At 39.9% G+C, this 22793-nt stretch overlaps 1 non-coding gene and 1 pseudogene across 1 annotated transcript; both read right to left on the minus strand.

Moving 5' to 3' along the window:
• LOC112998138 (uncharacterized) overlaps positions 1-22793 on the minus strand; it is a 271594-nt pseudogene that overhangs the window by 178074 nt on the left and 70727 nt on the right.
• Positions 3374-3480, minus strand: LOC112998262 (small nucleolar RNA R71). The gene has a single exon (XR_003263298.1). It is a non-coding gene; the product is annotated as a small nucleolar RNA R71 (small nucleolar RNA).

Raw genomic sequence — 22793 nt, forward strand, 5'->3', positions numbered from 1 at the left:
CAAAAAGATACCTCACAAAATATATATATGTATGTTTAGGTAGCAAGATACCTTAGATATGCATGTATGTAGCAAAAAGATACCTCACAAAATATATATATGTATGTTTAGGTAGCAAGATACCTTGGATATGCATGTATATAGCAAAAATACCTCACAAAAATATACATATGTTTAGGTAGCAAAATACCTCATGAAAAAAAAAAGGAAAAATAAACAAAAACAAACAAATAAAAAAAAGGAAAAAGAGAGAAAAAAGAAAAATAAGTTGTCTAGCTGAAAAGCTAACATGCTTTTGAAAAGAGATGACTTCCAACTTTTCTTTGAAGAAAAATTCGCTGATCATAGCTAGTTTTTGAAAAAATGTGTGTACACCTGAAGGGTGAATGCTGTGAAATTTTCCTGAGTACCCAAAATGGACTTGGATTAATGCACAAATGGATAAAAGAACATATTTTGAAAACATTGGGTTGACTAAAATAGAGGAAATGAATCCTGAGCCCTAGCATCACATGACCATAAAAATTTGACACTTGAGTGTCCGCATAGGTGCATGCATGACCAGTTTTGCATAAAATTTCCAAATCATCATTTTTGCATTTGTGTCATGGAAATAATGTGGGGCATCCCTTTTATCCTTGAGCCAAACCAAACCCCGACATGTATCATGTCTAGCCATTCTACAAACCTTGAGCCAAAATCCTGACTCACCATAAACCTTGACCCAGGGTGAGAATGTCAATCCTTACCCTCGGAAGCAAAAAAGAAAAGAAGGAAAATTTCCAATCAAAGAGAAAGCAAAAAAAGAAAAGAAAGGAAATTCCCAATCAAAGAGTGTGATGTGCCATCATTTTCTTCTATTTTCTAAACCCTTTTTGCACCATTTTAATTATTGATTGGTCTTAATTGTCAATTAATTAGGCAGTTTTATTATTTGGGCTCAATTAGCTAATTTGATGTTTTTAATTTAATTTCAGGAATTAATGAAACATTGGGCTTAATCCGGATTTTGGTTGTGGACTTGAAGAGGGCAAATAAAGCAGTGCTTACCTTAGTTAATTTCTAATTAGGAAATTTCGCAATTTTATTTTATGTTGTTCAGTGTTTATTTCGTTTTGGGCCAGAGTATTGTAATAGGGCCCAGTGACTTTGAGTGACTCTTTTTAAATAGCTGCCTTGGGATTCGTGAGGGCATTCTATTCTGTTATGCTATTCATTATTCAGAGCTTTGTTTTAGGGTTTTCGTTTTTCTGTTTTGACGTTTCTGAGTTTGTAATGCAATTTTACGTTTTCTGCTTCTAATTACAATTTCGTTCTTGCTTCTTCTTCTACTTTCGTTTACGTTTCTGTTCATTTACGTTTCTGCTTCATGTTTCAATTGCGTTTTCTGTTTGAATCCATGGAAGGCTAGATTTTCTGGTGTTGTTTCCTTTTGAGGACGAAGCCCAACTCTCTTTGAGGTTTCGCTTGTAATGTGGTTTCCTGGCAGTTCTCCCTTCACCAGTATCCCAAATTCGTGAATATTAATCAGTGCACGCTTCGTGTTCGATTAATTGCCTCTGAGCCTAACTTGCGTTCATGCTTAATGGACGAAGGGCTAACTGGTGTATGTGGTGCCTAATCACGTATTGAAAACCCTAAGTTGATTTTCGCTTAGTAAATTGAAATAGGGTTGGATTAAGTGGTTGACTGTTAGGGACGAATTCTCCAACCCAGGATAAGAGAATGGCTTCTGAATCAGAGGAAACAACCCGTTTTTAATATTAGTAGTTTCGTATTTCAGTTTACTTGTTCTGCTCTTTAATCACAAAACAAACAAACCCCCCCCCCAATCGTTACTGTTACTGCAAGTATATTATGAACATTTGGTTTGTCACTGCTCGTTGGGAAACGACCTAGGATCACTTCCTAGTTACTGCATTTTCATGTTTATTTGATTCGGGTACGGCCTCAATCAAATTTGGCGCCGTTGCCAGGGAGCAATGTCCAAAGGTTCATAATAGCTAGCTAGTGTTGTGTGTTTAATCCTTTCGTGTTTTATGTTTAATTGTTAGTATTGTGTTAGTATGTGTGTTAGTGTTGATTAGTGTCCTGGTATTTTGTTTAATGTGTGTTCTGTTTCAGTTTTACCATTAAGCGTTTCCCCTGTTTCAGTCTTGGGTGTTTTGCTGTGAAGATTGTGCTTGAAAACAGAGTAGTAGTAGAAATCAATTAGAGACGGATTTTAGCGACCACTCGTGCTGAATTCTTTGAGATTTTTTGTTTTAGTAGCTAGGGTTGTTATTTTTGGCTGAATTTTTTTGTGGTAACTTCTTTTAATCCATATTGTGTGGGAAAAATATCTAGAGCCTTTAGTTTGGTCAGATTTGAAAGTTCCAAAAAACTAGCAAATTTTGTGTTTGTCAACACTTCAAACGGCCATAACTTTTGCTCCGGTTATCAGAATCGCAATTATTATATATGCATTTGGGGTAGAAAAAAATTTCCTACGCCGTGGCGGCCGGCCATCGTCCAAAAAAAAGCGATTCTGTCAAAAGTTTTTTATTTTTCAAGTTTTATTCACTTATTTTTCTTAACCTACCATTTTTAGCTTTCATAGTTAGACTTTGAATTTTTGTCTGAAATTTTTTGTGCTATCTTCTCATCATTTTATAGGGTTGCTCACAAAATTTCAAGTCATTTGGATATCATTTGAGGGTAGCTGTAGTTCAAACCTACACCTTTATTTACATGACAAGGCAACTAGTTGTGTGCATGCTGAATGTAGTGTATGACTAGAGGCAATCCATCTGACTTACAACCCTTTGATCCTGAGATAGATAGGACATTTCATAGATTAGTTAGGCATCATTTTATACCTTTTGATCATTATGAGCATTCCATAACTGGTGAATTTGTGCATTCTGTTATTGGTGATTTTGAACATCCTGATCTTGAGCATTATAATTTTGAGCATTCTGATTCTGAGCATTCTGATTTTGCACATTCTGAGAACATGGCACAACCTCCACCTCGTGAGAGGACTCTAAGGGAAATGGCTGCACCTGATTTCACCTACGAAAGCTTGTGCATCCAATACCCTGATGAGGATGTCCCATATGTTCTTAAAACTGGACTAATTCATTTGCTTCCAAAGTTTCATGGCCTTGCAGGTGAAGACCCGCACAAACATTTGAAGGAATTTCATATTGTCTGCTCCACCATGAAACCCCCAGATGTCCAAGAGGATCACATATTTCTGAAGGCTTTTCCTCATTCATTAGAGGGAGTGGCAAAGGACTGGTTGTATTACCTTGCTCCAAGGTCCATCACGAGCTGGGATGACCTTAAGAGAGTATTCTTAGAAAAAATTTTCCCTGCTTCCAGGACCACAGCCATCAGGAAAGATATCTCAGGTATTAGACAGCTCAGTGGAGAGAGCCTGTATGAGTACTGGGAGCGATTTAAGAAACTATGTGCCAGTTGCCCTCACCATCAGATTTCATAACAGCTTCTTCTCCAATATTTTTATGAAGGACTCAGTAATATGGAGAGAAGTATGATAGATGCTGCCAGTGGTGGAGCCCTTGGAGACATGACTCCTGCTGAAGCCAGGAATTTAATTGAGAAGATGGCCTCCAACTCCCAGCAGTTTAGCGCCAGAAATGATGCCATAGTCATTAGAGGAGTGCATGAGGTAGCTACAAACCCATCTACATCATCTGAAACTAAGAAGCTTGAAGGCAAACTGGATGCATTGGTTAACTTGGTAACCCAGCTGGCCTTGAATCAGAAATCTGTACCTGTCGCAAGGGTTTGTGGTTTGTGCTCCTCTGCTGACCACCATACAGACCTTTGCCCTTCCATGCAGCAACCTGGAGCAATTGAGCAGCCTGAAGCTTATGCTGCAAATATTTACAATAGACCTCCTCAACCTCAGCAGCAAAATCAACCACAGCAGAACAATTATGACCTTTCCAGCAACAGATACAACCCTGGATGGAGGAATCACCCTAACCTCAGATGGTCCAGCCCTCAGCAACAACAGCAGCCTGCTCCTTCCTTCCAAAATGCTGCTGGCCCAAGCAGACCATACATTCCTCCACCAATCCAACAACAGCAACAACCCCAAAAACAGCCAACAGTTGAGGCCCCTCCACAACCTTCCCTCGAAGAACTTGTGAGGCAAATGACTATGCAGAACATGCAGTTTCAGCAAGAGACCAGAGCCTCCATTCAGAGCTTAACCAATCAGATGGGACAATTGGCTACCCAATTGAATCAACAACAGTCCCAGAATTCTGACAAGTTGCCTTCTCAAGCTGTCCAAAATCCCAAAAATGTCAGTGCCATTTCATTGAGGTCGGGAAAGCAATGTCAAGGACCTCAACCCGTAGCACCTTCCTCATCTGGAAATGAACCTGCCAAACTTCACTCTATTCCAGAAAAAGGTGATGACAAAAATTTACCTAACACTAACAATTTCTGTGCAGGTGAATCTTCTTCCACAGGAAATTCTGATTTGCAGAAGCAGCACATTCCCCCTCTTCCATTCCCTCCAAGAGCAGTTTCCAACAAAAAAATGGAAGAGGCAGAGAAAGAGATCTTGGAAACGTTTAGAAAGGTAGAGGTAAACATACCTCTGTTGGATGCAATAAAGCAAATTCCAAGATATGCCAAATTCTTGAAGGAGTTGTGCACTAATAAGCGGAAGCTTAAAGGAAGTGAACGGATTAGCATGGGCAGAAATGTCTCCGCATTGATTGGTAAATCTGTTCCTCAAATTCCTGAAAAATGCAAAGATCCAGGTACATTCAGCATACCTTGTATCATAGGGAATAGTAAGTTTGACAATGCCATGCTAGATTTAGGAGCTTCTGTTAGTGTTATGCCTCTGTCTATTTTTAATTCTCTATCTCTAGGTCCCTTGCAGTCAACTGATGTGGTAATTCATTTAGCTAACAGAAGTGTTGCCTATCCTGTTGGTTTCATAGAAGATGTCTTAGTTAGAGTTGGTGAACTGATTTTCCCTGTTGATTTTTATATCTTGAATATGGAAGATGGATTTTCTCAAGGATCAGTTCCCATCATTCTAGGCAGACCCTTTATGAAAACTGCTAGAACTAAGATAGATGTTTATGCAGGCACACTGTCCATGGAGTTTGGTGATATAACTGTTCATTTTAATATTCTGGATGCTATGAAATACCCATCTGAAGATCTTTCTGTATTTCATGCTGAAATAATTGACCATGTTGTTGATGAATACATGACTGATCTTTATTCTAATCTGCATGCCTCTCACTCTTCATGCATTGAGTCTGAAATTGTACTTGATCATATGTCTGAATTTGATGCTGAGAGTGAATCTGAGAGTGATATTGATTGCATGCCTGGTGGTGGTGTTTTACCTCTTGAGATTGATTTTATAGAGTCAGATAGGACTAACCATGTTTCAGGAAGTACACACCTCTGACTTTCTTTATGAGGTAAAGGCTGAGAAACCATCTCCTTCTACCACTGTCCAGCCGACCACACCAGAATTGAAGCCTCTGCCATCAAATTTAAAATACGCTTACTTGGATGATAGCAAGAGTTTTCCAGTGATTATATCTGCCTCCCTTGCTGATGAGCAAGAGGAGAAGTTGTTGTCAGTTCTCAAGAAGCATAAGAAGGCTATAGGCTGGACCCTGGCAGACATTCCTGGTATTAGCCCATCCACATGTATGCATCGAATAAATTTAGAAGATGGAGCTAAACCAGTAAGACAGCCACAGAGAAGACTCAACCCGGTGATTCTTGATGTAGTGAAGAAGGAGATAACCAAGCTTTTGCAAGCTGGAATCATTTATCCTATCTCCGACAGCCAATGGGTGAGTCCCGTCCAGGTAGTCCCGGAAAAGACTGGCCTCACAGTGATCAGAAAAGAGAAGGAGGAGCTGATTCCTACTCGGGTGCAGAACAGTTGGAGAGTCTGCATTGACTATAGGAGGCTGAACCAAGTTACCAAAAAGGACCATTTTCCCCTGCCATTCATTGACCAGATGCTTGAACGCCTGGCAGGTAAATCCCACTACTGTTTCCTTGATGGTTTTTCTGGTTATATGCAAATTACTATTGCTCCTGAGGATCAGGAAAAGACCACATTCACCTGCCCCTTCGGCACTTTTGCTTATAGGAGGATGCCTTTTGGCCTGTGCAATGCCCCTGGTACCTTCCAGCGGTGCATGATTAGTATTTTCAGTGATTTTTTAGAAAATTGCATAGAGGTGTTTATGGATGATTTCACTGTATATGGATCCTCCTTTGATGGTTGTTTGAATAGTTTGGAAAAAGTTTTGAATAGATGCATTGAAACTAACCTTGTTCTAAATTTTGAAAAATGTCATTTTATGGTTGAGCAAGGTATAGTTTTAGGCCACATTATTTCCAATAAGGGTATTGAAGTAGATCCTGCAAAAATTTCTGTTATTTCACAATTGCCTTACCCCTCTTGTGTGCGAGAGGTGCGATCTTTTCTTGGTCATGCAGGATTCTACAGGCGCTTTATAAGGGATTTTAGCAAAGTAGCCCTTCCACTGTCCAACTTGTTGCAAAAGGAGGTGGAGTTTGACTTTAATGACAGATGCAAAGAGGCTTTTGATTGCCTCAAAAGAGCGTTGACTACCACCCCCATCATCCAGGCACCTGATTGGACAGCCCCTTTTGAGCTTATGTGTGATGCATCAAATTATGCATTGGGGGCTGTCCTTGCTCAGAAAATTGATAAATTGTCCAGGGTGATATATTATGCTTCTAGGACTTTAGATGCTACCCAAGCAAATTATACTACTACTAAGAAAGAGCTTCTAGCCATAGTTTTTGCTCTTGAAAAATTTCGATCTTATTTGCTTGGTACTCGCATTATTGTTTATACTGACCATGCAGCTCTAAAGTACTTGTTGAAGAAGGCTGATTCTAAGCCTAGGTTGATCCGATGGATGCTCATGCTCCAAGAGTTTGACTTGGAGATCCGTGATAGGAGCGGAGCACAAAATCTAGTTGCTGATCATTTGAGTCGGATCGAACGTGTCTCTGATACAGATTCACCTATTCGGGATGATTTCCCGGATGATCATTTGTATATATTGTATAGTATTTCTGACTCTCTTTCTACTCCCTGGTTTGCTAACATTGTCAATTATTTAGTTGCCTCTGTTTTTCCTCCCTTAGCATCTAAGGCCCAAAAAGATAAGATTAAAAGTGATGCTAAGCATTTTATTTGGGATGACCCCTACTTGTGGAAATTGTGCAGTGATCAGGTCATTAGACGGTGCATTCCAGATCATGAGACTGACTCAGTCCTGCAGTTCTGTCATTCTTCCGCACCGGGAGGTCATCTGGGTGTTCAAAGGACAGCTCGCAAAGTGCTTGATTGTGGTTTTTATTGGCCCACCATCTTTAAAGATGCGTGGAAGATCTGCAGCACTTGTGAGCAGTGTCAGAGAGCAGGAAATACACTTACATGGCGACAACAAATGCCTCAGCAACCTATGCTATTCTGTGAGGTGTTTGATGGTCTGGGGTATAGATTTCATGGGTCCTTTTCCTGTCTCTTTTGGTTATGTTTACATTCTCCTTGCAGTTGACTATGTTTCAAAATGGGTGGAAGCCAAGCCCACTAGAACTAATGATGCTAAAGTTGTCGCAGACTTTGTCAGGTCTAATCTGTTTTGCAGGTTTGGAGTACCTAAAGCAATTGTTAGTGATCAAGGAACCCATTTTTGCAACAGGACAATACATGCCCTGCTTAAAAAGTACGGGGTGGTACACAGGGTATCCACACCATACCACCCCCAGACTAATGGACAAGCAGAAATTTCTAACAGGGAAATCAAGAGAATTCTAGAGAAGATTGTGCAGCCAAGCAGGAAAGATTGGAGTACCAGGCTTGATGATGCTCTCTGGGCACATCGGACTGCCTACAAAGCACCCATAGGAATGTCTCCTTATCGGGTTGTCTTTAGAAAGGCATGTCATCTTCCAGTGGAAATTGAGCACAAATCATACTGGGCAGTGAAGACTTGCAACTTCTCTATGGATCAAGCTGGCGAGGAAAGGAAGTTGCAACTGAGTGAGTTAGATGAAATCCGCCTAGACGCCTACGAGAATGCCAAGTTCTACAAAGAAAAGACCAAGAAGTTCCATGATAGCATGATAGTTAAAAAAGACTTTGTGGTTGGGCAAAAAGTGTTATTGTATAATTCTAGGCTTGGACTCATGAGTGGTAAGTTGAGGTCTAAGTGGATTGGTCCTTTTGTTGTTACTAATGTTTTTCCTTATGGTACAGTTGAGATCAAAAGCGACTCCACAAACAAGAGCTTCAAGGTCAACGGACATCGACTTAAGCCATTCCTCACGAACCCTTCTTTAGTGGACGTAGTGGTGGAAGAGACTTCCTTACTCCACCCTACTCTTCCTCCACCATGACTTAGGGAGTTTTTCTTTTCCTATCTCCTTCTTTGCTTTTATTACACTTGTCCGATTCTCTTTGATGATTTAATTGTTTTTAATCTTTTAATTGTGCTACATTGAGGACAATGTGTTGTTTAAGTATGGGGGGGGGGGGAGTGTTCTTTGGTTTTGCTAGTTTTGTTGGTTTTGTTAATTTGTTAGTTGTGTTAATTTGTTAATGTTGTTAGTTTCGTCGGATTTTCAGTTTAATATTTTGGGTCAATTTCGTGTGCACGTACGACTTTGCATGTTTTTCTTTGAATTATAGGATATGTTCAAAAAATGGGTAATTGTTTTGAAAATAAAAGTTCTTGACATTTTGTGACTTGAAATCCTTGATTCTTCTCTACATGTCATGATAGTTTTGAAAGCTCAATTTGAAAGTGATGATTTTACCTTTGTGAGAATTTGAGCCATCCATCATTATAATCATTTGGTATGTTTTGCCCCATTGATTGCTTGCACAATAGCCTTGGCTTGATTCTTGTTGATGCGTCCTAATTCACATGCATATTTGGAAATGATTAAGGCAATTTTGTTCTTATAAGCTTCTAGCCAAATGGACTTACCTTGAATTAATTCCTTTGATAGCCCTTTTGAGCCTTGTTTCCCTTTCCTTGTTTTGAAGCTCACTACAAGCCTTAAGTGAAAAACCATGATATTACCATATCCTTAAGGAATTTTGGAGCTTTGGAATTGTTTTGGGAATAAGTGTGGGGGGTTTTTGTTTCATTGGACAACTTGTTTTGTTGGCCATGCTTCATGATGTATTTTGGGCCATACTTGATGTACATTGTATATTGGTTAAATGTTGGACATGCTGAATGAAATGTTGTTTCTCAAAGGCTAAAGAGTTCAAAAAAAAAAATTCGAAAAAAAAAAGAAAAAGAAAAGCAATAAAGTTGAGTGAATAAGATCTTAAATGGCACAAGAATGATGAAACTCTTGGTTCTACTCTTCATGTTTAATTTTTATCTTTACTTCTTTTTATTTTCTTATTTTTTTCTTAATATGCACTTATTCCCCTTTGCTCCTCTATTCCTTTGGGATTTAGCCACTTATTCCATATTTCTCCATACCTTGTCCTTGGCCCCATTACAACCTTAAAAGACCTTTTGATCCTCATGTGCTTGTGTTTATGGGTTGATTGTCAATTTTAGAATCTTGCCAAGTTTATGTGGTGTTTGCTTTCATGGGTGCTTTGAGGGTAAATAGTAGCCTAGACACTTGAGAGATAGAGTGTATATCTTGTGAGGCTTTATCACTTTTCATTCTTGAGCTGATTAACTATTTTGCCATGATTGGGTTGCTTGGATGATTTTCATGAATGTCTTGACTTTTTGGATCTCCTTATGTTAGATGTTACCCATTCCTTGATGTTCATTGAGAAATATGTGAATGTTTTTGTTTGTCTCCCTTTGATATCCTTGGATTTTGTTCTTTGTTTCATTTTGCCCAGGAGTGCAAAAGGCTAAGTATGGGGGGTTTTGATGTGCCATCATTTTCTTCTATTTTCTAAACCCTTTTTGCACCATTTTAATTATTGATTGGTCTTAATTGTCAATTAATTAGGCAGTTTTATTATTTGGGCTCAATTAGCTAATTTGATGTTTTTAATCTAATTTCAGGAATTAATGAAACATTGGGCTTAATCCGGATTTTGGTTGTGGACTTGAAGAGGGCAAATAAAGCAGCGCTTACCTTAGTTAATTTCTAATTAGGAAATTTCGCAATTTTATTTTATGTTGTTCAGTGTTTATTTCGTTTTGGGCCAGAGTATTGTAATAGGGCCCAGTGACTTTGAGTGACTCTTTTTAAATAGCTGCCTTGGGATTCGTGAGGGCATTCTATTCTGTTATGCTATTCATTATTCAGAGCTTTGTTTTAGGGTTTTCGTTTTTCTGTTTTGACGTTTCTGAGTTCGTAATGCAATTTTACGTTTTCTGCTTCTAATTACAATTTCGTTCTTGCTTCTTCTTCTACTTTCGTTTACGTTTCTGTTCATTTACGTTTCTGCTTCATGTTTCAATTGCGTTTTCTGTTTGAATCCATGGAAGGCTAGATTTTCTGGTGTTGTTTCCTTTTGAGGACGAAGCCCAACTCTCTTTGAGGTTTCGCTTGTAATGTGGTTTCCTGGCAGTTCTCCCTTCACCAGTATCCCAAATTCGTGAATATTAATCAGTGCACGCTTCGTGTTCGATTAATTGCCTCTGAGCCTAACTTGCGTTCATGCTTAATGGAGGAAGGGCTAACTGGTGTATGTGGTGCCTAATCACGTATTGAAAACCCTAAGTTGATTTTCGCTTAGTAAATTGAAATAGGGTTGGATTAAGTGGTTGACTGTTAGGGACGAATTCTCCAACCCAGGATAAGAGAATGGCTTCTAAATCAGAGGAAACAACCCGTTTTTAATATTAGTAGTTTCGTATTTCAGTTTACTTGTTCTGCTCTTTAATCACAAAACATACAAACCCCCCCCCCCCCAATCGTTACTGTTACTGCAAGTATATTATGAACATTTGGTTTGTCACTGCTCGTTGGGAAACGACCTAGGATCACTTCCTAGTTACTGCATTTTCATGTTTATTTGATTCGGGTACGGCATCGATCAGAGTGGGAGAAAGCAAAAAGAAAAGAAAGAAAATTCCCAATCAAAGAATGGGAGAAAGTAAAAAAAAGAAGAAGAAGAAGAAGGAAAGAAAGCTCCTGATCAAGGATCGAAAGAAAAAAAGAAGAAATGTGCAGAAAGGTCTTTGGACCGGACAATATCTGAACAATACAGAATTGTCACCAAATGAACAAAAAGAAGGAAGGGAAACCACGACCTAAAGTGGTCTTCTCCCTTTAATTGCCAACCAAAATCTTGTGTGCTAGCGACTTTTTCGCCCCGCACTAAACCAAAACTGAAAAGGAAAAAAGCCAAAAAAGGGCCAAAAAAAAGGAAGAGGTCAAAAGCCGAAAAACCCACCAAAAGAACCCATTCCCAAGGGAAGTCCTATTGATCCATGATCACGCATGTAATTTTTGATTTGATAGGAAATAATTTGCAAAGTCAAGTCATGACATATCTATGGTTCGGAATTAGGATAAAACATTTACCTGTGCGAGATTGATACACTTTGAGTGGATTTCTTCTATTTTTGTCGAACCCAGTGTTTCCTCTAAATGGTCATTTAGAAACGAAATGCTAACATCCAAAATCTCATTTATGGTTATGGGGGGTTTCATCAGCAGACTCTTCTTCCCCGGTAGACGCATTGTTTTTCACTCAAAAAAGCATATGCTGCTCTAATCAGTTGGAATATTTGTCTCCTTACTAAAGCATGTTTGCATTTTAGTGGAGAAAACACGGAGACTTTTTCAAGTCTCACAAGTTATCCAGAACTACGTAGGTCTGAGTTTCTCATTGGAGGATACGTAGGAGCAAAAGCCTCGCTTTTGTCGACCACACCTCCTTTTGTTACCATGACCCAAGAGCTGGTAGCCCGCGGAGACACCTTACGGTTATCCGCACCTCGAGTGTGATTGATAAGCGGAGGCCAATATGGTCATCTGCGCCCTTTCCAGAGATGTAGGCATCTTCTGGTGGAGACTTTTTCAAGTCTCACAAGTTATCTAGAACTACGTAGGTCTGAGTTCCTCATTGGAGGATACGTAGGAGCAAGAGCCTTGCTTTTGTCGGCCGCCCCATAATCTTTGTCATACTGACCCTGAGGTCATGTGACATGCACCCTTGTGTCATCCAGAGGCGGCGGGCCCGATGACACGCGGAGATACCTTACGGTTATCCGCACCCTTTTGTCAACCAGAGGCGGCGGGCCCGATGACACGCAGAGACAAAATTTGGTCATTCTGCACCCTTGTGTCATCCAGAGACGGCGGGCCCGATGACACGCGGAGATACCTTACGGTTATCCGCACCCTTTTGTCATCCAGAGGCGGCGGGCCCGATGACACGCAGAGACAAAATTTGGTCATTCTGCACCCTTGTGTCATCCAGAGGCGGCGGGCCCGATGACACACAGAGATACCTTACGGTTATCCGCACCCTTGTGTCATCCAGAGGCGGCGGGCCCGATGATACGCGGAGATACATTACGGTTATCCGCACCCTTGTGCCAACCAGAGGCGGCGGGCCCGATGATACGCAGAGATACCTTACGGTTATCCGCACCCTTTTGTCATCCAGAGGCGGCGGGCCCGATGATAAGCAGAGACAAAATTTGGTCATTCTGCACCCTTGTGTCATCCAGAGGCGGCGGGCCCGATGACACGCAGAGACAAAATTTGGTCATTCTGCACCCTTGTGTCATCCAGAGGCGGCGGGCCCGATGACACGCGGAGATACCTTACGGTTATCTGCACCCTTTTGTCATCCAGAGGAGGTGGGCCCGATGACACGCAGAGACAAAATTTGGTCATTCTGCACCCTTGTGTCATCCAGAGGCGGCGGGCCCGATGACACGCGGAGATACCTTACGGTTATCCGCACCCTTGTGTCATCCAGAGGCGGCGGGCCCGATGACACGCAGAGACAAAATTTGGTCATTCTGCACCCTTGTGTCATCCAGAGGCGGCGGGCCTGATGACACGCGGAGATACCTTACGGTTATCCACACCCTTGTGTCATCCAGAGGCGGCGGGCCCGATGTCATGCAGAGACTGACATAGTCTTCTGCACCTTTTGTTCCTCCGGGAACAACGAGTCATTTACATGCGGAAATTTTACGGTCACCCGCGACTCTCGTCAACCGAGAGGAACGAAATTAGTGTCATACCCTAATTTCGTCCGGGGATCTTTGCTTGATGACATGCGACCTTTCTTTGGTCCTTGTGAGGTGCTTGGCACCCATCATTAGGCAATTTGTGAAATTCCGGGAACAAAAAGTCATTTACATGCGGAAATTTTATGGTCACCCGCAACTCTCGTCAACCGAGAGGAACGAAATTAGTGTCATACCCTAATTTCGTCCGGGGATCTTTGCTTGATGACATGCGACCTTTCTTTGGTCCTTGTGAGGTGCTTGGCACCCATCATTAGGCAATTTGTGAAATTCCGGGAACAACAAGTCATTTGCATGTGGAGATTTTATGGTCACCCGCGACTCTCGTCAAATCGAGAGGAACGAAATTAGTGTCTTGTCTTTACTTTCCTTTTATCTCCAATAAAAGACAAGTAAAGAGGGGCAACTGTCATACCCTAATTTCGTCCGGGGACCTTTGCTTGATGACATGCGACCTTTCTTTGGTCTTTGTGAGGTGCTTGGCACCCATCATTAGGCAATTTGTGAAATTCCAGGACATGCCGGAAAACCAAAAAATATTGATGCACAATCCGTAAGTTTCCGTGACACACCGGAAATCAAATGGAAGCATCGTTGCATAATTAAGTGAGATTCCGTAACATTCCGTAAGTCAAAAAGGGGATGATTATGTAATCCGCAAGGTTCCGTAACATTATGGAAAGAAAACAAGTATCGTTACGAGATTCGTAAGTTTCCGTAACTTTACGAAAAAGGAATCACCAAAAAAGGTAAGGGGGTGAACTTATCAAGATAGGGGTGTAAATAGCAATTCAAATCTAGGCCCTTCCAGAACATTTTGGAAGTTGGGTTGCTTAAGGAGGAAGCAACTGGGCGGCAAGCTCCTCCACGTTTTTGAAAAATGGTTTTCGGGGCTTCCGCGGCTTCCGTAATACTTCCGTAAAATTTCCGAAAACCTTGGGTAAGCATATTCCACTTAACATTGGTGAAAGGGAAGAGAAAAAAGATGAAAATCAAATTCGAAAACAGTTCCGTAAGGCTTCCGTAACTTTTCCGTAAAATACGAAAAGGGGGGTGAACTTAGTAATTCGGGTGCGCTTAGAAATCTTCTTCATTAAGTCTTTGGGCGGCAAGCACCTCCCTTTTTTTCTATAAATAGGGGAGGGGGGAGCTGTTTCAAAATGTTGAAGACCCCTTTGGCTATGCATTTCGGCTATTTTGGGCAAAAAACACGTTTTCGTGAAGAAAAATCGAGTCGAAGTGCTTCTGTAACGCTTCCGTAAGCGATTCTGTGGAAATTCTTCATCGTTCTTCGTCGTTCTTCACCGTTCTTCATCCGTTCTTCGTTCGTTCTTCGTTCTTCAACGGGTAAGTTTTTGAATCCGAGACTTTCAATTCATTTCTTGTTTTGTGTACTTTCACTTTAATTTCGTTTACTTTCAGTTTTCTTTTCTTCCCTTTTGACTTGCTTAAGCCATTTATTTAAGTCATTTCTCGCTTAATCTAAAAATAAAATAAATTTCCACCGATCATTTGAATTGTATCATCCGTTAATTTTGGTTAAAATGAATTCCGACCGTTCGGTCATGCCGTAACCACGTTGGAAATCAAAAAAAGAGGTAAAATAATAATATAATAATCAAAAAAATATTTTTTAGTAAAGTAAAGCGAAAAATCAATCGGACGTTTTCTCTTTGGGATTTCTCATTCTTAATCGAATTGACTAATAACTAAGGTGAAACTAAGGCTAAAATCAACTCGCCTAGTCAAGCTCGTCCACAAAAATAGGTTTTTGAAAGTTTATCACTTCAATTTCTTATTAAGTAAAATGGGTCATTTTTAAGGTCCAACGCCTTAAAATGATCACCTTTCAAGTAAAAAGAATCACTTGATTCACGCATAAGAAAGAACTACGTAGGTCTGATTTTCTCATCCCAATTGAGGAATACGTAGGAGCAAAGGGAAACACCCTTGTCGACCACAAAAAGAGAAAAAAACATAAAAAGGGTATAAAGGATATAAGGACATAAAAGGGAACGTAAAAATCAAAGTCATGTTTGCACATTCGATTAAAGGCTGTCGTCCCTTGTGACGGACGTGTGGGGTGCTACTACCTTCCCCGCGCGTAAATACAACTCCCGAGCCTTTCACTTAAAAGTTCGTAGATCGCGTCTTTTCCGGTTTTTCCGACGTTTTCCTCAAATAAACGTTGGTGGCGACTTCGCGCGTATTCCTTTCGTGGAACACGCATCCCGCGAGTCACGCGCCGCCCTCCCGCCGAAGGGTAGGTTGTGACACCCATGAACAGACCCTTTCTTGATCTAGGTACCAGTTTTCCTTCATTGACATGATAATAAGCATTACAGCCAAATACTCTTAGGTTTGAGTAGTTTGTTGTTTTGCCATTCCAGATTTCAATAGGAGTTTTAAGTCCTATAGCAGTAGAGGGTGTTCTATTGATCAGAAAGCAAGTTGTATTGATAACTTCTCTCCAAAAACTTCTGTTGAGGCCAGCATTAGACAATAGGCATCTTGTTCTTTCCAGAAGTGTTCTGTTCATTCATTCAGCAACTCCATTTTGCTGAGGAGTGTTTGATCGAGGCCGTACCCGAATAAAATAAACATTAAAATGCAGTAACTAGGAAGTGATCCTAGGTCATTTCCCAACGAGCAATGACTAACCAATTGTTCATAATATGCTTCGTTATAATAGTAACAGTAACAATTGGGGGGGTTGTTTGTTTTGTGAATTAAAGAACAAGCAGACTGAAATAGAAAATTAACAGTATTAAAAACGTGTTGTATCCTCTTGATTCAGAAGCCATTCTCTTATCCCAGGTTATGAGGATTTTGTCCTTAACAGTTAACCACTCAGCCCAACCTTAATTTAATTTACTAAGCGAAAATCAACTTAGGGTTGTCAATATGTGATTAAGCAACACATACACCAATTAATCCCTCGTTCATTAAGCACGAACGTAACTTAAGCACAGAGGCAATTAATTGAACATGAAGCGTGCATAGATTAACAGCAACGAATGTGGGTTAATTGGTGAAGGGAAAACCGATAAGAGAGCAACATTAAAAAACAGAACCTCAAAGAGAGTTATGATTCATCCTCTGAAGGAAACAACACTAGAAATTTAGCCTTCCATAAATTCAACGAAAGCAAAAAAACGTATATGAAGCTAAAGGAAGAAAACGTAAATGAAGCTAAAGGCAGAAAACGTAAATGAAGCTAAAGGCAAAAGAAGGAACAAAAACGAAATTGTGATTAGAAGTAGAAAATGGAAAAATGCATTCATGTGAACAGTAATACAAAGCTAACAATGTAAAACCCTAAAACTCCATGCACTCAGCTTAGGTATTCTCTTGAATAATAGAATAGCCTTTCACGAATCCCAAGGTTGTGCTTTTTATAAGGGTCACTCAAAGTCATTGGGCCTAATTACATTATTTCAGCCTAAAACAAAATAAAAACTGAACGCAATAAAATGAAATTAGACGAAATCTAATAAAATTGTCTTCTCTCTTCAAGTCCAATCTGGCTCAGCCCAATTGCTTATAATTATCCTAAAATTGAATTAAAAATGCCAAATTAGTCAAGTGGGCCCAATTGATAAAACTGAATAATAAATTTAACAATTAGAGTAAATCAGTAATTAAATTGGTGACAAAAAGGGTTAAGAAATAGGAGAAAATAATGACACATCAAAACCCCCCACACTTAGCTTTTTGCACTCCTGGGCAAAATTAAAAACAGAGCAAGGAAGAAATCCAGAGACATTAAAGAGAGATAAACAAACACCAAAGCAATTACATATTTCTCACTAAGTCTCAGGGAATGAAAGGAATAGGTAATATCCAATGTGTAATGAGTTAAAGAAACAAGACAGTCATGAAAATCATCCAAGCATCTCAAACCTGGTCAGGTAGTCAATCAGCTCAAATATAAGTGATATAGCCTCACAAGATATGTACTCTATCTTCTAGTGTCTAGGCTACTGTTTACTCTCAAGGCACCCATGAAAACAAACACCACATAGACTTGGAAAAATTCTAAAATTGACAAACAACTTGACAAACACATGCACATGAGGATCAAAAGGTCTTTAAAGGTTGTAATGGAGCCAAGGACAAGGTAGAGAGAAGTATGGGATAAGTAGCTAAAACCCTAAATGAATAGAGGAGCGATGGGGAATAAGTGGAAATTAAGCAAAAGTAATAAACCCAAAACCTCTAATATCAACAAAATCAAGCAAGGCTTCAAACCAAATCAAGTCCTCAGAACAAGACCTCATTTATTCAACTTCACTTCTTTTTTTCATTTTTTTTAAACAGTACGAATTTGCAGTAGTTAAAAGTATTTGAATTTTTGAAGATTAAAGCAAGAACTAGGCAATATATATATAAATCAAGCATGGCCAAAATAAAACATTAAGCATGGCCAAAAATCATATCTTCCAATGAAACATACCCCCCCCCCCCCCCCCCACACACTTATTCCCAAAACAATTCCAAAGCTCCAAAATTCCTTAAGGGTACGGTGATATCATGGTTTTTCACTTAAGGCTTGTAGTGAGCTTCAAAACAAGGAAAGGGAAACATAAGCTCAAAAGGGCTATCAAAGGAATTAATTCAAGGTAGGCTCATTTGGCTAGAGGCTTATAAGAATAAAATGCCTAAATCATCTCCCAACATGCATGTGAACCAAGAAGTATCAACAAGAGTCAAGCCAAGGCTATTGTGCAAGCAATCAATGGGGCAAAGCACACCGAATAAAATAAACAATGATGGCTCAAAATCTCACCAATGGTAAATTTATCACTTTCAATTCGACCTTTCATAACTAACTTGACATGTAGAGAAGGCAAAGATTTCAATTCAAAAAATTCCAAGAAACTCATATTTCGAAAACAATTACCCATTTCCTGTACATAACCCAAAATTCAAAGAGAAACATGTAATGTTGTACACAAAACATAAAACCAACATAACAAATTTAACCTAGAAAAACCCAAACAAAGAACAATCTGCCCCCCCCCCCCCCCACACTTAAACAACACATTGTCCTCAATGTGGCACTATCACAAGATTCAAAGCAATCAGATCAATCAATAAAATTGGACAAGTGCGTCAAAAGTAAAGAAGGAGACAAAAAAAGAAAACTCCCTAAGTCATGGCAGAAGAGAAGTCGGGTGGAGTAAGGAGGTCTCTTCCACTACGACATCCACTAATGAAGGATTTGTGAGGAATGGTTTCAGCCGATGTCCATTGACCTTGAAGCTCTTATCTGTGGATTCACTTTTGATCTCAACTGTACCATAAGGGAAAATGTTAGTTACCACAAAAGGACCAATCCACTTTGACCTCAACTTACCACTCATAAGTCTGAGCCTAGAGTTATACAATAAAACTTTTTGTCCAACAACGAAGTCTTTCTTAGCTATCATGTTGTCATGGAACTTCTTGGTCTTTTCCTTGTAGAACTTGGAATTCTCATAGGCTTCTAAACGGATCTCATCTAGCTCACCGAATTGCAACTTTCTTTCCTCTCCAGCCTGATCAAAAGAGAAGTTACATGTCTTCACAACCCAATAGGCTTTATGCTCTATCTCTACGGGAAGATGACAAGCCTTGCCAAAGATAACCCGATAAGAGGACATCCCTATGGGTGCCTTGTAGGCAGTCTTATGCGCCCAAAGAGCATCATCCAGCCTGGTGCTCTAATCCTTTTTGTTAGGCTGCAAGATCTTCTCCAAGATCCTTTTTATCTCCCTGTTTGAAATCTCAGCCTGCCCATTGGTTTGAGCGTGGTAAGGTGTGGAAATTCTATGAACGACCCCATACTTTTTGAGCAAGGCATACATTGATCTGTTGCAAAATTGGGTGCCTTGATCACTAACGATGGCTTTAGGGATTCCAAACCTGCAAAACAAATTAGATCTAACAAAAACCACAACAACCTTAGCATCGTTAGTTCTGGTGGCTTTGGCTTCCACCCATTTTGAAACATAATCAACAGCAAGGAGAATATAAAGAAAACCAAAAGAGACAGGGAAAGGTCCCATAAAATCTATACCCCATACATCAAACACCTCACAGAACAACATAGGTTGTTGAGGCATTTGTTGTTTCCAAGAAAGTGAACCACCTGCTCTCTGACAAGGCTCACAAGTACTACAAATTCTCCATGCATCCTTGAAAATGGTGGGCTAATAGAAACCATAGTCAAGCACCCTGCGAGCTGTCCTCTGTATACCAAGATGGCTCCCTGGTGCGGAAGAATGACAAAAATTCAGGACTGAGTCAATCTCATGGTCTGGAATGCATCTCCTAATAACTTGGTCACTGCACATCTTCCACAAATACTGGTCATCCCAAATGTAATGCTTATCAGTTTGAGCTTTAGATGTTGGAGGAGGAAAAATAGAAGCAACCAAATAATTCACAATATTAGAAAACCAAGGAGTGGGGAAGGAATCAGAAATACTATACAAAATGTACAAATGGTCATCCAGAAAATCATCCCAAATGGGTGAGTCCTCTAGCGCATGTTCAATCCTACTCAGGTGGTCAGCCACTAAGTTCTGTGCACCGCTCCGATCAAGGATCTCTAAATCAAACTCTTGGAGCCAAAGCATCCACCTGATCAATCGAGGCTTTGGTTCAGCCTTTTTCAACAAGTACTTTAGAGTTGCATGGTCAGTATAAACAATAACATGGGAACCAAGCAAATATGAACGAAATTTTTCAAGAGCAAAAACTATCGCTAAAAGCTCCTTTTCTGTGGTGGTGTAATTTGCTTGGGCAGCATCCAAAGTTCTGGAAGCGTAGTAAATCACCCGAGGCAGCTTGTAAATCTTTTGGGCAAGGACAACCCCCAATGCATAATTTGACGCATCACACATCAGCTCAAACAGGGTTGTCCAATCAGGTGCCTGAATGATTGGGGTGGTAGTCAACGCACGCTTGAGGCGATCAAAGGCCTCTTTGCACCTGTCATCAAAATCGAACTCCACCACCTTTTGCAGAAAATTGGAAAGTGGAAGGGCCACCTTGCTAAAATCCTTGATAAAACGTCTATAAAACCCTACATGACCAAGAAAAGAATGAACCTCTCGCACACAAGAGGGCTAAGGCAATTGTGAAATAACAGCTATTTTTGCAGGGTCTACCTCTATGCCTTTATGTGTGATGATATGCCCTAAAACTATACCTTGTTCTACCATGAAGTGACTTTTTTCAAAATTCAGCACTGTAGAAGCAAAGCTTCATGATGAATCAAGATTGAATCAAAGATGTTTTGATGATAACAAAGATGATGACAAAAAGCTCAAAGGTCAATCAAAGAATGAGTTCAAGATGTTCAAGATAGAATCAAGAACACTTCAAGATTCAAGAGGAAAGTTGAAGAACACTTCAAGATTCAAGAGGAAAGTTGAATTCAAGAATCAAGAATCAAGATTCAAGGATCAAGCTTCAAGAATCAAGATCAAGACTCAAGAATCAAGAGAAGACTAAATTAAGATAAGTGTCGTAACCTACCCTTCGACGGGAGGGTGACGCGTGACTCGTGGGTGCGTGTTCCAAGAAAGGAATACGCGCGGAGTCGCCACCAACATTTATTTGAGGAAAACGTCAGAAAAACCGGAAAAGACGTGGTCTACGAATTCTAAGTGAAAGGTTCGGGAGTTGTATTTACGCACGGGGAAGGTATCAGCACCCCACACGTCCGTCACAAGGGACGACATCCTTTAATCAAATGTGCAAACATGACTTCAATTTGTTTTATGTTCCCTTTTACGTCTTTATGTCTTTTTGTGCCTTTTATATTTTTTATCTTTTTGTGGTCGACAAGGGTGTTTCCCTTGCTCCTACGTATCCCTCGATTGTGATAAGGAAATCAGACCTACGTAGTTCTTTTGTGAACAAAGCGTTTTGGTTAAGTTATTTTTTATCCTTTTTTGCAAGATATGTTTTTATTGAATGAAAGGTCATTTAAGGCGTTGGACCATTAGACAATCTTTCGATTCTTTTGAAAAGTGAGAAAACATTAAGGCATTAGATCATTAATGATTTCTTTATTTTTGAAAGAGGTAACAAAGTTACATATTGATTTTAGGCTTTTTAGAAATCTACACTTAACCAATAAAAGCAGAAAAGACCATTTCAAGGCGTTGGACCTTTGAAAATGGCTTTTTTAGGCGATGACAAAAAGTTTGGTTTATGAATTGATTTTAGCCTTAGTTTCACTTTGGTTATTAGTCGATTTGATTAAGAAAGAGAAATCCCAAAGAAAAAACGTCCGATTGATTTTTTTGATTTATTTTACTAAAAGATATTTTTTATTATTATATTATTATTTTACCTCTTTTTGGTTTCCAACGTGGTTACGGCATGATCGAACGGTCGGATTTTATTTTAACAGAAATTAACGGATGTTACAATTCAAATGATCGGTGGAAATTTATTTTATTTTTGATTAGGCGAGAAAATGACTTAAGTAAATGACTAAGGCACGTCAAAAGGGGGTACGGAAAGTAAATGAAATGAAAATAAAAGCACGTGAAACAAATGAGGACCACTAAGGGAACATAGAATGAATTGAAAGGTTCGATTTCGGGAACTTATCGGTTGAAGACCGAAGAACGACGAAGAACGAACGAAGAACCTCGAAGAACGGTTGAAAATCTTTGCGAAATCACCCACGAAAACGTTACGGAAGCGCCTTGGCTTGGATTTTCTTCACGGAAACAATTTTTTTTAACTAATTTCAAGTGATCTTGAATTACCAAGAGGGCTGAACATTTTTTTCCTTCACTTCGCCCCCTATTTATAGGAAAATAAAGGAGAAGCTTGCCACCCAGCTCGCCCTGGCGAGCTAGGTTGCTTCCTCCAGATGCAACCGCCTTCTGGAGGAATATTCTGGAAGGCCCAAGTGGGCCCGGTTGCTATTTGCACCCCGTTTTTACTAAATACACCCCCTTGCTCTTTTTTGGTGATTTTTTTTCCGTAACGTTATGAAACTTTACGAATTTTGTAACGATGCTTGTTCTCTTTCCGTAATGTTACGAAATCTTACGGATTATGTAATCATCCCTTTTTTTGCCTTCCGGAACATTACGGAACTTTACGGATTGCACACTAACACTTCCTTTTAATTCTCGGCATGTCACGGAACTTCACGGATTATGCTACAATGCTTTCTTTTGACTTTCGGCATGTCACGGAACTTCACGAATTGCCTAACGATGGGTGCCAAGCACCTCGAAGTGGTCAAACGAGGGTCGCATCCCAACAACGGATGGTCCCCGGACGAAATTAGGGTATGACAGTTGCCCCTCTTTACTTGTCTTTTATTGGAGATAAAAGGGAAGTAAAGATAAGACACTAATTTCGTTCGAGCGAAACACCATTCAGCCAGTGAACCTCCCTGCCAGCGGAACCTGCAAAAATTTGAAAATGATCAGTACCGACACATCATCCTGATACTGTCGAATTTGTTCCTCTCGGTTGATACAAGACGCAGAATGACCATAATTTGTCTCTGCGTTT

The sequence above is a fragment of the Glycine max genome, chromosome 10 (assembly GCF_000004515.6).
Source record: "Glycine max cultivar Williams 82 chromosome 10, Glycine_max_v4.0, whole genome shotgun sequence".
NCBI classification, from domain to species: Eukaryota; Viridiplantae; Streptophyta; class Magnoliopsida; order Fabales; family Fabaceae; genus Glycine; species Glycine max.